This window comes from Henckelia pumila, chromosome 1 (assembly GCF_033568475.1).
Source record: "Henckelia pumila isolate YLH828 chromosome 1, ASM3356847v2, whole genome shotgun sequence".
Classification (NCBI taxonomy): domain Eukaryota; kingdom Viridiplantae; phylum Streptophyta; class Magnoliopsida; order Lamiales; family Gesneriaceae; genus Henckelia; species Henckelia pumila.
Window position 1 is genome coordinate 138739998 of NC_133120.1, and position 11079 is coordinate 138751076.

At 36.3% G+C, this 11079-nt stretch overlaps 1 long non-coding RNA gene across 2 annotated transcripts; it reads right to left on the reverse strand.

The window, feature by feature from the left end:
* Positions 1-2821: 2821 nt before the first annotated feature.
* LOC140876311 (uncharacterized) lies at positions 2822-3743 on the reverse strand. Of its 2 annotated transcripts, XR_012148741.1 has the most exons (4): positions 3686-3743; positions 3506-3593; positions 3221-3315; positions 2822-3044 (listed from the first exon to the last, which is right to left on the reverse strand). It is a non-coding gene; the product is annotated as an uncharacterized lncRNA (long non-coding RNA). The 2 variants fall into 2 exon arrangements; XR_012148740.1 differs by having other exon boundaries at positions 3221-3593.
* Positions 3744-11079: the final 7336 nt, after the last annotated feature.

Here is an 11079-nt window from a genome sequence, read left to right on the forward strand (position 1 = left end):
ATATGAGTAGTGTTCGAAAATCATAAGTATTCCATCTTGCAATTTTCGAAAATCACTCATAATATTCAAGGGGAGTTTTCGAATTCCGCTGTCCACTTTTGAGAAAATTCGGTCACAAATACTTGCCAAATATCCAAAAATTTGTCGAAATAGTTACGTCAATGGTCTAGCACATCAAAAGACACTCGGGAAATCAGTGACAATAATCCCGCCAGACCCAAAAACTGTAGGTCTCAGCTACTGTCATTTCCCCCGTCAGATTACTTAATGCCATCCTGCTAGAGTCCAATGGAAACACTTACCCTTGTTCTAATCTTACTGTAGCTCTCAGTCCCTCAAAGAGACTGCAAGAACTTACTCTCTTCCCAGAGCAATTCATTTCTCAAATGAACTACTAATTTTCCATGGATAGTCTTAGAACGACTCAGCTCCTTCAACAGTTTATTGATCTGAATTACTGTGAAAAACAACTGATACCACTACAATCCACAGAGTCACACCCTAACAAAATGAAGCTCTAAGTATCTAATCTGATCGTACTAAAGTTCCTACGATCAAAAAAACTCTTCCTTTATCTGTGACAAGGATATTTACATTCTTCCAATTATACGAACTACTAAAACCTCTTGAGTGTAAATACTCCAACGAAATTCTTTAACGGTCCCAAGGGTAATCTTCCCTTGTCATGTCAGAAAGCACAACCGGCTCCCAGAACTCTAACCAATCATCGTCACTATATATACATTTCTCTACGATAGAACTCCAAATAATTTCAACTCAACTGTATCATCTACTGATAACAATTAACTGCGGCGCACACTTAACCTCAATACATTGGTTAAGTTACGCCAACCACTTTCGATCGCTGATTCCTTCTGGAATCTCACACTATGGATTGATATACTCTGAACTTAGAGTTTCCCTCAATCAATTCATGGAATCACAGTTCAATCAAGAATCACAAATCCCCAAAAATGTTGGAATCACATAAATCTTACACTAAGAATCACATTTCCTATTCTTGACAAAGTCAGACGATAATAAAAAGTGACCACTGACACGAATCTTTTACCAGACTGAATCTAATCGCCAGAACTATCCCAGTCCCATCTACGATAGGCACTATATTGCACTTTTTTTTTAAACTTATTCTAGTCAAATAATATCTCCTGTCTTAGAAAATCCTATCAAAAGACAAACTTATCCTGATACTTTGACCAAATCACGTAATACATACACTAAACCCCTCGGTACTAACCCATTACCAAAACTAAATCAAAATAATTCAGCTATCACTAAAATCCTCTTGATAGCCATACCCCTTGCTGCGACGTTGTAAAACATTGAGAATGAGGTAGCCTTTCCTATAAGCCCATCTGGAAAAATCCTCCCAGAAACACCGTCATAGGGTCGCGCCTCCTCACCCGTCTCAATCAAAACCAACACTATCCACAACACCTGGTACAAACCACCACCGTGCCCTTGATAAAACCCATCATCCATGGCCACAACCAATGTAGGTCTCAATTCAAATCCACTGGTCTAGGAAACTACCCAGATCAAATCATACAACAACTAGTATGAATCATGCCCCTGATGATACACATCATCCCTGACATCAACCTAAAATTCACATAATTACTCTATCATTCTAGGAAAAAGCCCAAAACAAATCACATGGCAAGTACTCACAATCGATTTACTCAAAACCTATGAGTCATAATAGTTGAACACTAATCAACTAATAACGAGTAGATCACCCAAATGATCCATCACTGATAATAAACATTAAATCATTGAACCAGGTTTAACACAATTCTTATTAAAAATCCTTAGTTACAACCACTAAGAATTTCCAAGAGTTTAGAATCAATAATACCAATGATTCAAATAATTACATCCAAAGTACTTGCTACAACAATTTGATACAAAACTTATGATATGTCTATGATACCTCATACAAATAGTTGTCGTATACACCTTGGTATTTATTGATTTGAACGTGCAGTTTCTCGTCTGCCTCTTCCAAGCATCAATACAAGCATGCTGGCAGAACTTCTTCCACACGAGCTAGCTCTTACTAATCTACGTACCTAGATCCTTTCAATATTGTTGGGTCCATTAACTGATAGATGAGACAAGATCTTTATGACAATCTCTCCAACTGCTTGTGAAAAATCTTCAGAAATGCCCTCTCAGGTCAAAGTAGAATGGACATTAGTATCCTATGCGTTCCAACCAATCTTCTGCTACTCCTGGTATCTCGAAAACGATCTTTCTCCCAGGTCCCATCCAATTGGAACCTACATAAATCTGGTCTCTGACAATCATCTTGATGACGACAACCTTGAGAAAAACTCCCAATCGTCACTCTACAAGGATAACCCAATAATTAAAGTACGACAATGGATATAGGGGTCAAAAAACCGTTGTACTTTTAGGTGTTGTCGAAAGTATAACATACGACAACGGTTTATATCCGTTGTGGATTCCAACATATGACAACAGTTTATAAATGTTGTCTTAAGTTGCCTTTTACGACAGTTATAAACCGTTGTCTATGTTGGCATACGACAACAGATTTGCAACAGTTAAAATTCGTTGTCTTTTGAGGCTTAAGACAACAGTTTTGCAATAGGTTAAATCCGTTGTAGTTTCTTAAATAAAAATAAAAAAAACTAATATAAAATTTTTCAATATTATAAATCATTCAAAATTTAAAATTTTTAAAATAAAATTTAATATACAATTTTCTAGTATTACAAAACATCATATCAAAGCAACAAACTTTACAAGGTAATCCTGAAACTTCGCAGTTCATTCTTTGCTAAACACAAGACACTTCACCTTAAAAACATCGAAAAGATTTCTTAATAATCTTCTTGCTTGCACGGTATGCATGTATTAGCCGCATTAGTTGCCTTGAATATCTCATCTTTACGTGTAGCTTCAACCATGTCTCTCTTCTCTTTTGCCTACTTGTGTATTAGTGCAACCTTGTTTTTCACACTTTCAACATAATATTCCTTCTTCTCTAGTTTTTCCTATAGATTACAAGTCTGGCTCAACAATTTATATTTCTAACTTTCAAACATTGTTCAGGATTTCATGTAAACCAAAAGTGATCATGAATAGCTTTATAGCCAAGATATTTACATTAGAACACACACGAATTTGAAGATATATGCAAACAAGCCAATCGAAGTTGAATGTTTTTTACCTCAAGTTTTTTTAATTGGGCATCAAAAGATGCCTTCTTGGTGTTCTCCCATGAAGCTATATCTGCTACCTTCTTTTGAGCTCTGTTCCATCACACTAAATCGTGATCAAAATCTCAAACAGTTCCAAGTAAATTCATACAAAAAAAATTTACATAAATCTCTCAAAGTAAAGAATTCACCCCCATCATAATCCATTCTTCCCCACATTTCATAGCTGAACCACGAGTTCTTACAATTGTTCACAATAAATTTAGAAGTGATATCCGGATAAATCAGAGCCTTACTTGTTCTCCACTTTGCCTTTTTAATTTTCCTCCCAAGCCTTGATTTACGACAACTTCTTGTCACCTTCGAATTTCGCAAGAGTAATATCTACAAAACATTTCAGACACGAGTCATTCACATTTTCATCTACAAAAATTCACTTGTTCCTTCAATAAATAAAATCATGACCATGTACACACCTCTATCAAGGGATCTTTTCTAGCTTTTCTTTGCAACAGGTTCTGGAACATCTGCACCCAAATTTACATGAAGTTTTAGCCAAACTATACAATCAATGTTCAAGAATTAAAGCTATTTATCATTGAAAACGCATGAAAATCCCGATGTAAAAGGAAAAAAAAATCAAAACTTAATTTCAGTTCATTACACCCATTAGCACTTCTAGGATCAAAAGCATAAATTCCAAATCGGGAGGACCTCAAATACAGCAGGAGAGGAAGAAACATGATGAGAAGAAAAAGGAAGTAGAAGATAAATATGGAAACAAGAAAATAAGTGCTGTAAAATTGAACAACAAGTAGCATCTTTGTTTCTTTTTTTCTCTGTGAGGATTATCAATATGCACAAACTGCAGGTATATGCATCCACTTGGTAGTTTTCAATTCCCTGTTTTGTGAAATATATATATATATATATATATATATATATATATATATATATATATATATATATATATATAATTTTGCTATCCTGCCCACTCACCGTGCCCACCTAATGTGCTCACCATGAGGTGGCACTCAACTATTGGATGTGATGAATTGTGCGTCCAATAGTTGAGTGCCACCTCATGGTGCGCACATTATGTGGGCACGGTGGGTGGGCAGGATAGCAAAACTCTATATATATATATCAAGCATCAAATCAGCTTGTGCTAAATGTGGCTTTTTGAGTTCTGTAAAATCTCCACATGTAAAGATGCAAAAAACTCACAAACAAATATATAAAAAGAAATTATATAGCCTCAAGTAACGTGAAACCAACAAATGGTGAATGAATACATTTTTCAGATGATATTGCTCGTTATATGGCATATATAAAAAACATGAAAATGGAGCTGTAATTTGTATGCAATATTCATGTCACAACTAATTCAAGACACCATCCAACGTAAATAAATATGAAGCAGTTTCCAGTTTCTCTAACAAGAAGCTAAAATTATTCAAAATTGAATCTTCACTTCAAAAAATAAAGAACAATTACTTTCATGCCATCACCAAATTCCTCATTTATGATCTCCTTAATGCTCTCCCCAAAATGCATAACAACTTCGTCTAGCCTGTAAATAGGATAGTGAGAACTTTAGAGAGAGTATAGCTTAACGGTAGGCAGCACAACTTAGAGATTAGTTGATACAAATTCAGCATTTTTTAGATGTAAAGCATCACAAAGTATGGCTGAAAAGGTCGAAGCTTTGCATTCGGATTCATATCTTGTAACGCCCGGAAATTCGTCACGTAAATCCGCATGCATAACTAGAAGATTTAATGATTTTAAAATAAAGTAAAAATGCGTTAAATTAATTTTATGTGTCATTATGTGAATTATGTGATTTAGTTGCATGTTTTAAATATTATTGCGGCATTTAAACCGCTAGGTGGTAATTTATGAATTTATTTGAGAAAGGTTATTTTATGATCGCGTAGGCGGGACCGTGGACGAACGAGATATTAGTTTTTCACCCAAAATATTTTATGAGATTTTTAGGAGCCTTAAAATATTATTTTAAGGTATTATTTCAAGAAAATTATAGTATTTATATATATATATATTATATATATATTTATGTGCCCGTTTTAACCAAAATAAGTTATTTTTATGACTTTTATTAAGCTTTAAAAATCTCATTAATTATAATTTCGGGATTAACTTAGTTTTAGCAAATTAGAATGTATTTTAAAGTTTAAAATTAGAGTATTTAATTATCCTAATTATCTATTAATTATTTAACCTAGATTATCCTAAATATTATACCCTAAATCTCTTCCAAAGCCATGCCTCACCTCTTAGCCGCCTCCATCACCCTCTTCTCCACCATTTTCACGTTCCATCAGAGTTTTTCCAGCCCCATAGCTGATCTTTGAAGGTTTTTGGATTATTTAGAAGATCCGTTCGTCCCGGCGAGCCCGATACGCGTCATTTACGTCGTTTCGTCTAAATAATTATCAAGGCACGTTCGATTCCTCTTCTTGCTCACCATTTAAATCATATTACAAAGATTTTATGCTTACAAGATCTCATATTGCATGTGTTATGATCTAGAAAAGAAAACATTAAAGTTCATGCATGTTCCTCACATTTTTGCACTTCATGGCTCGGTTTTGCACTATTTCTGGACATGGCTTGGTTCGAACTGCTAGCTGATCGTTCATGGGTCTAGGTGGGTTCATAGGAGTCGGTTTAGTCAAGGTGGTTAACGGCTGGAAGGGCTGGAACCAAGGGAAAAGGGGCTGGGACAGCAGCTAGGCGGGCAGAGGGAACTGTCTGGATTATGGGCCTTGGCCGAGCCATGCAAGGCTTGTCTCGGGCCAGGCCTGGTCCGAGGTATGCACTTGGACCCTGGGTTTGTCCAGGTTCCAGAGATCATGCCGTTGGAGGCCGGGGCTGGTCGAAACATGTAAAGGATCATGGGCTATCCAGAAAAGGGGGATGCGCAGGTTGCAAGGGGTTTAGGGGCCTTGGCCGAGCCATGCAAGGCTTGGCTCGAGCCAGGCCTAGTCCAGGGGTTGCATCTGGACCCTAGGGTTGTCCAGGTGTCAGAGCTCTAGCCATGGGTGGCCGGAGCTGGTCAAAAAGTTAAGGGGAGTAAGGGCTGTTCCATGGGAGGGGCTGCATGGGGTTTCTTGGGATTTAGGGGCTGTGGCCGAGCCAAGCATGGCTTGGCTCGAGCCAGGCCCCAGGCTGGGGTTGAACCTGGACCTTGGGGTGGTCCAGGTTCCGGATCTCCGGCCGGTGGTGGCCGGAGCAAGGTGTTTAAGGGGCTAAGGCGGCAGCTGCCGCAAGGGGGTTTGAGGATATGTTAGGGTCGGGATCTATGGTTTCAAGTGAGCCGAGCTCGGGTCTTTGGGTCCGAGTCTGGGTTGGGTCAAGTCTTGATGGGTCAAAATATTTTTAGTCCGGGTCTAGATTTTATTATTTGGGACTGGGTCTGTTATTTTAATTAATTAAGAGTTTAAGTAGTTAATTGATGGGTTGGACTTGATTAATTAATTAATTGGACTAATTTAATGGGTTTATTAATTATGGAAGTGAGCCCACTAATTTGTAATGAGTCGTGTGATCCATGAGAATTATTGGGCCAAGTTGGGCTGGATTTAGTAATTTTATCGGTCTAATTTATAAGTTGATGGTTTGTTAATAATTTTATTAATTCAGCTTTAAGTTAATAAGTTGATGAGCCTAAATTATGTTTTAAGTTAGCCCATTAGTTTTCCATGTGCCTGGGGACCCATGAAATTTAATGGGCCAAGTCAGGTTGGGCTTTTGGGTTTTTGAGTAGTCTAGAAATTTATGGGTTTAAGTTAAGTGGTCAGCAGCTCGAACAAGTCCATGAAAAATAAAAAGGGTCCGTAAATATATATTTAATTCATTCATGTATTTTATTAGTTATATAAGTATGATTTTTAAGAAAATAAATTAAATATATATTTACGGGCAAATTTTTATGAAATAAAGAAATAAATGAGAATTTTAAGTTCATGCATCATTAAGAATTTTCATGATAAGTTTAAGAGCATGTTATGAAAAATATTTTTATGGAATTTGAAGTGAAGGTGGAAAGTGATGTGGTTGAAGGCCGGGATACCTGGGCCCGGTGACCTTCCTAATGATGTATAAGCATGATGAGCTTATGGATCCAGCTGAGAGGGCTGATGAAGTGGCAGCACAGAGGTGAAAACCCAACCGCCGCGTACGTTAGTTTTTAGATTGATCAATCGCTTAGTATGAGGCCACCGACATGGATACGACCTTTTGAGAACTAAGAAAACATGATAAGTCATTTTATGAGATTCATTAAATATAATGTTTATGTTTAGCATGATGATGATGCAATATAATTATTTATTCATGTTTATATGCATATATTTTTAAGATCATGCACGTATATTTATATTCACATATTTTATATGATGTGTGCTTGTATGTGATTTCATTTTGTTATGTAAGAATAGAACGTGCTGAGCCTCTAGGCTATTTAAATGGTGCAGGTGAGCAGAATGTTAATGAGGATAATGTGCTCCCGACTGGCGGCGAGGGCATATGAGTATCCAGACGGCTAGAACCCGTGACCATCGCTCTATTATTATATTTATGTTAAGATTTAAAATACGTATTTCCGCACGCGTTTCGTTATTTTAGATTTTTGAGAGTATGCATGGATTTTAGATTTAATTAATTATTTTCTAAGTTTGCATGGATTTTTGTGTATAATTATTATTTATGAATTTTATTATGGATTTTTTTATAAATTATTATTTAGTAATTAATTTTAAGTATTTAATTGCATGCTTGTACTTTTATTGTACTTATTGTGTTTATGTATTCTAAATTAAGTAAAGTTATTTTTAAGTATGATATATATATGTATGGGCATATATATATTTATATTTATTATTTCATCGTTAGAGAGTTTTAAAAAAAAAATTCAGTAGAAGTTTTAGGACGTTTCATATCTTTTCGCATCACGTACTTGTCTGAAGCTAAAACACATATGCAGATAAATGGTATTTATACTCCTATATCCATACCCGACACACATAATCTCGATCTCCAGTAAGCAAAATATCAAGTGTTATAGAGCTACCTGACCTAAAACAGATATGGTAATATGATACCTGCTTCTGCTCTAGATCCCAGCATTTAACTAATTTGTCATCACCAGCCGAGAACATGCAAGTATGCTTGTTACTAACAGCCAGGCCTGCACAAAAAATTGGTCAATATATGTACACACTGTAATCTAATTAAAAAATAACAGTTTGACAGACCTAGAAAATAAGCTACCTCACACATGATCAATGTGACCAGTCAGCGTAAGTTTCAGTCTCCCACTAGCTAAATCCCATATCTAGATGCAACAAAAAAAGAAACTTCTGATGACACAAAAAGGATACAAAATAAATCAGAAATATTGAATGACAATGATTCTAAAGCCACCAAAACAAATTATACTTGCTTAAATTATAAAAATGCATATCCAAGGACCGATATCATATTTTTGCAAGAGATACCCAGTCTCAACATTGGAGATGTTAGTCATCATCAAGGTTCAACGAACATTTGGTTGTTCAAAATAATAGCATAATGTGGCATATAATCATGCATATTCACGCTAACATAAGATCTAAACATGAATCCTAAAATTTACAAGAGAGAATATAAAAGGAACAAAATCCTGATAATAACAACAAGAAAAAATTTGATGAACAAAACACAAAAAACAAACAACGTAGGCTCGTCGCATCATGTTCTTCGTCTAGCGGCGGGTAAAACGACTGGTGAGTTTGCATTACCGGCTCTTATCACTGATCTATGTGAAGAGGCGAGGGTGGAGTGGAGCCCGAATGAAGAACTGCAGAAGCCTATCGCTCCTATTGTGTGCCATGCACAATTTCGGATGGTGTCGACTTCTGAGCAGAGAACGCGTGCTGAAAGGAGAGAGTTTAATGAGAGAGAAGCTGCAAGACAAGGACCTGCACCCCGACCTTAGGCTCCCCCTGTCACACCTGACCGTGTTGCTTTTTTGGAGGAGGTGTTGCGACAACACCGTCACGAGTTTCGGACGTTTCAGCAGACCACTGGTGCCTTTATGGACTATATGATGGGCTTCACCGATGCTTTGAGACATCAGTTCCCACAGGCTGCGAGTTTGGCTCACCCATTCCCTCCATATCCACAGTGGCCACCCACCTTTGGCCCTTCCGATCCTGCCCACGATGATGCTGCTGGTGATGGCGATGACCACTGACGATCGTCGTTTGCGGTACATGTCCTTTATGATATCTTGTTTTATTCCTTGAGGACAATGAATGTACCAAGTTTGGGGGGATGTCATATTTGACAATTTGTTGCTGATTTGGTTTTTCTGCTTTTGTTTTGCTTTTGTTTTGTTTTTTTTCTTTTAGTTGTTTTGGTTTTTAGGAGTTGTTGAGTTGTGTTGGTGTGTGGCTGCATTTGGGAAATGTATGTGGTTGTGAGTTGGGGTGATAAGTTAATGTTTTAAGAAGTCATGAAGGAAATGGATAAATGGTCAATGACGTTAGAATTTTTGTTTTGTAACTAAAATCCATGAATATCTGCCTAGATGACAAAATTTTTGAATGAATAGAACCAAGTGAACGATTGAACTCCTATATATTCTGTGATTTTGCTTGAATCTGAATTTTGAGACAAACAAACATAGAGATGATAGAGGCATTGTTTGAAATTTTGGTCCTGATGTTTGTTGAAATTTATCCTTACGTGCCCGTTTGAGACTTCACGAGATAAATGAGTACATGAGGTACAAAAATCTGAAATTTGTTGTGGAAACCATCGTTTACTATTGATGATTGTTCTTTTCTGCACTGATTGAAATTTGTATGACTTAATTGTGGATTGAGACTTGTCGAGAACTATTTCGGACACCCCTCGAGGCGAAATACGGGCATAACTGTGATTATGAATGATTTAGGAAATTTTTCTGAATTCGTTTGAGCCTTTAAAGCTACCCATTTATGCATGTTATCCCTAGTACCTTGTTTGAGCCTTATTGAAAATCGAATGACATGCTTGTAAACGTGTGATAAACCCCCATTCGTCATCATTTCAAGGTCCTACATTTACTACCTAAGACTAAACACTCTTTCCTACCTTTAAGGGAGTAATTTGACTGTTAGAATTTTATATGCTCCTAGCTTTAATTGTGAATATGGAATTGTGCAGTGGATGAATTGAAAAGAAAAAAGTAGTTCTGAAAAAAAAAAAAGAAGTTGTGAAAAAGAAAGATGAAAAATCAATGGGGTGAAGAATAAGTGTGAAATTGTGAATGAAAAGGAGTGGAAATTACTTATTGAACATACATTACTCCCTCTTTTGAATTCATATTATTTTGTTTGTAGCCATGAGCCAGGCCTGATATTATAAACTAATTAAGTCCTACTGACCGAGTAACAGTTGCCCAATATACTAGTGGAAAGGGGTTGCGATAATTTAGCCTATGGACTGTTGATTGACATTATAATGATTATGAATTCTTGATCGAAACATGCACATACTATGTTTCTTTGAATTAACCCGATTGTGAGTGTTTTTGATTTAATTTCCTTACTTTGATCCTGTGCTACCTTAAAAAGTCCTCATGATTTGTGAATGTTTGAATTGAGTTCAGAGAAGAGTATTTTGAAACGTGAGTTGCGGAGTTTATGAGTTTATGAGGTTGAATTAATTTTCTTGCTAAATACTTTTTCAAGTGTTAGTAGGTTAGATATGATTGGATTTGAATTGTTTTGGAAATCAAAGCTGAGGCCATTGATTCATAGTAATTCTTGATGGTTCTTGTTCATTTGTTATAAGTATTGGGTTTTGTGTTAGTTTT